We start from the raw sequence: 4,589 nt of genomic DNA on the forward strand, positions 1-4,589 counted from the left end.
CAATTAAAGCAAAAATCGGCGATTAAAACAAGAATTATTTTTATTTATTTCGTTATATTATAAACCGCATGAACAGATCCTCCCAATAATCTTTCCGCGCGGTTTTCCCATGCCAACGGTTATCCTCTTTTGGTTTTGGCTGGTGTAATTTTTTTCTAATCTATGGATGTTTTAAACTATTGGAAAATCGGGCATAGATTCTACTCCCGATGCCTGTGTGTGTGTGTAATTGTGAAGTCTGTGTTTAAATGTATGTGTATTTTTTTAAGTTTGTTTGTAATATATATTATATATATATATATATATATATTTTATATATATATATATATATTATATATATAGTTATAAATATATGTATATATACATTATAAACTAAAAACTTCCCATTCGGTTTACAAATATGACCATATATTAATTCCGAGGTAGAGCGCATTAGATATTAAAGGACATTTGTAGCTCAAATAATTTATATGAATCACGATGATATGATAATTATTCATATATATATATATACATACATATATATATATATATATATATATATATATATATATATATATATATATATATATATATATATCACCTCGTCTGTACTGTATTTTTGTGTCCTTCCATTCTTGTCTTATTTTTCACGTTTTCTCCTTTTAGAGTACTAAGTGTAGTACATATCATATCGATGATAATCTTTGCAAAAGTTTTTTTTTCATTCTTCATTACTAATAATTCCACGAAATTCAATAACAATTCCGGATTGAAAACTGCAAATTGTAAACATTAACAGTTGGAATTAGTAGAATATCTTAATAATTGAACCATTCCTTCCGTTCCAATAATTTACGTCGTAAAAGTGAGTACCGTTGGCCGATCTTTTAAAAAGAAATAAACAAACACGAGTCTAAGCAGTGTTGAAATAAAATGGCTCCAGCGTTGAGATTCAACCAGTTCCAATAATTTACGTCATGACACTGAATACCGTTGGCCAGTCTTTTAAAAAAAGAAATATACAAACACGAAGTCTAAGAAGCCAGTGGTTGAAATAAAATGGCCCCAGCGTCGGCATGCATAATTTATATACGTGTCTTCGAGCCATTATTTTCTTTAAGGGTAAAAATGGGGTGTCGTCTATAAGGGTAGTGGTCTACTTCCTCGGCCATGGGAAGCTTAGGCCTATAGCGACGGGGGCCAAGTTTGACTATAGGCCTGCATATATTTATAAAGCCTTTTTTTATACGTGTGTCATCAGAGCGAAAGGGATAAAAGGGAAAATATACTAAAGGATGTTGTAGACAGTTGCAGAGATTTTAATTGAAATGATTTAGGTCGACGTTAAGGATTATTTTAAATAAATTGTCATATTTTTTGTCTGGCAGAACGATAGATGGGCGTTTATCATAAATGGATTAAACATTCAAATATATAGATCTTTTCCCATTCATAGTAAAGAAAAAACAACGGATTATATATTTCTCTCTCTCTCTCTCTCTCTCTCTCTCTCTCTCTCTCAGTAAGATTTAAGGGTTCTGTTGCTGAAGAACTAGCCATTTTCTGGGGAGCCCAATCTACTGCCTCTGTGTGTGTGTGTAATTTTTAGTTGTTCTGTTGCTGAAGAACTAGCCATTTTCTCTGGAACCCCATCTACTTCCTCTCTCTCTCTCTCTCTCTCTCTCTCATAGCAAGACCCGAGACACATATTTGATAAGATTTATATACCCTCAAGCCCTCAAGAAAAAAAATTAGAATTCAATTACGCCCACTACGACGTCGAAAATGTCATATCAACTCTTCTTGGCCAAATGAAGAGAAGACGACGAAGGAGGAGGAGGAGGAGGAGGAGGAGGAAAAAATACCAAGGTTCCGCAATGAGGTAATGACGGGTAGCGAAGGTCCTACGAGGAGGTCAGGACCCCTGTGAGGAACATCTTCCCTGACAAGTATGGAACAAGTGGGGAAAGTGTCTGACGCGTATTGGGTTTGTTTCGCATTGCAGTGGGTTTTCTTCTTTTTTTTCTTTTTTTTCCTCTCTGGGTCACTCGGGTGTGTGATGCTTATTTTTTTTTTATTATTTACACGTCATCGTCTTCTCTCATAAATTATGTGCGAACACAAACACACACACACACACACACAGATGTGATGGTGTAGGAAGATGCTAATAAATTATGAATGTAGCAGTGGGCCCTTGTGTTGGTTTGCTTTGGTAGGGGAAAAACTTAGCAGTGTATATATATATGTGTGTGTGTGTGTGTCATTGGCCCTATCCCATATTTTGTATCGATTTCAAAATAAAGCTCAAAGAAAATATTGCGCGTCAGATGACAGGGTAGAGTTAGAAATGATACCCCAAGGGCAGATACGGACAATTTCTCCTGTATATGAGGCAGTGCTGAATAGGACATATATACATATATATATATATATATCTATATATATATATATATATATATATATATATATAACTCTTCTTAGCGTTCAAAAAGCGTCCACTTCACCATGGAAGATAGATGGAGACCGAATCATCGGCAAAAGGCATTGGTAGGAGATATACTGGAAAAGATATATGGAGGTTGAACCATTGTCATATGCAAAGGATAGGGGAAGAGGAGAGAGAGAGAGAGAGATACATGCGAAGAAGAAATCGCTGATAGATAAGGGGGGGAAGAACAGAGAATCCTAGATAAAACTTGAATAGATAAATCTTGTCATATTATGAATGCTTTGCGTATATATATATATATATATATATATATATATATATATATATATATATATATATATATATATATAGACATCGATGAGCTCACAAATACATGTTACCCACTCACTCATACACTGATATGCAAATACAAGTGTATAAGCTTGTATGTGTGTATGTATGTTGTGTGTAAGATGATTGTGCAAAATAATGTGTTTTAATAACCAAATTAATATCTGTAATTCTGTAAATAAGCGTACATAAATACACACACACACGCGCACACATAAATACACGTTTACTCACAAACGAAACGTAAATATAACAGGTTTGATAACCGTGAACTTTTCTCCCTGATGATTGGACTGGTAAAATCTTTTATCGAAGTAAAAAGAATAAAATCTAGGATTGTCATAGTCAAGTATTTTATGCTGAGGTTCATAATAATGATAGTAGGAATGAATTACGTTATCACCTCTCTCTCTCTCTCTCTCTCTCTCTCTCTCTCTCTCTCTCCTTCCCCTTTTCCTAGCCAATACCTCCTATTAATTAATATACTGATCTCTCTCTCTCTCTCTCTCTCTCAATCTCTCTCTCTATCTCTCTCTCTCTCTCTTCCCTCCCTTCTTTCCTCCTCCTTCATCCTCTCCTCTCTCTCTCTCTCCTTTTCCCATCTATTACCTCCTACAATTTACCCCTCCTGCTCTGCGACACGGAATTGCAGATTTGGAGAAAAATGTTACTACAAACCCCCTAAGGTATGTCACAACTATGAAATATATGGTAAATGTGGGCATACCTAGATGGCTATGAGGATGATTGCAGAGATCTACATCCAAAAATATGCAAAAACCTAAAAGAAGAAGGAAAAGTGTAAGTTCGACAAAAAAGTAAATATAGGCACCCTGTAGCCATGAAAAATAATCATATAAATAACCATCAAGTAATAAAATACAAAATAAGAAGAAACAAAAAATAAAGAGAGGAATGAAGAATATCATATAAATAACGCAATCAAAGTAATAACATACAAAATAAGAAAGAAACAAATAAAGAGAGGAATAAGAATATCAGGTAAAAGAAAAAAGCAAGCCATCAACGAGATATGCGAGGTGTCAGCAAAAATTTTCAATGCATCAGCTCCAAGATTCTACTCAAGAGATAATAACTGTTTTTATTATGCAAGAGGATATTGCAGATATGGAGAAAATTGCAGATTCAGACACAAAATGAATAATTATGATGAAGGAAGAACAAATATTATGGAAAAGTTGGATTTTTTAATGTCAGAATTTCTGGAAATGAAAAAAAGAACAACATACCAGAACAGGAAAGAGACATGGGAAAATCCTTATTATTACCAATATTAAATAAAGGAGAAAACACGCAAACCATCATAGTGATGAATGCGCAGGGTTTAGTTACGAGTAACTCAAAAAGGAAAATAGAGTACTTAGAAGAACTAACCCAAATTGAAAAGAAAATAGATATAATGAATATAAGTGAAACCTGGTATTCCCAAGAGACTGGGGAATGATGATCAAATAAAAGGGTTCCAAACTTATAGATCAGATAGAAAAAATAGGAATCAAGGGGGAACCGCAAGGAAAAAAAAAAAATATATGGGAAAGACAAAAACAAGGAAAAATATATGAGAAATATAGTAACTCAGAATGTGAACTAATAGCGGTAGAATTTGAATCTGAAAAATTAATGAACATAGTAATATATAGACCTCCTAATACTAAAGAGTTTGACTTAATAATAGAAAAATTGGATGATATATGTAGAAATCACAAGGACTGGACTATTCTCCTATCTGGAGACTTCAACTTTCCTTTCGTAGACTGGAAAGAACGAATAGGAGATTGTGGATGTACTTATACATATAAAAAAG

The sequence above is a fragment of the Macrobrachium nipponense genome, chromosome 10 (assembly GCF_015104395.2).
Source record: "Macrobrachium nipponense isolate FS-2020 chromosome 10, ASM1510439v2, whole genome shotgun sequence".
In the NCBI taxonomy this organism is placed as follows: Eukaryota; Metazoa; Arthropoda; class Malacostraca; order Decapoda; family Palaemonidae; genus Macrobrachium; species Macrobrachium nipponense.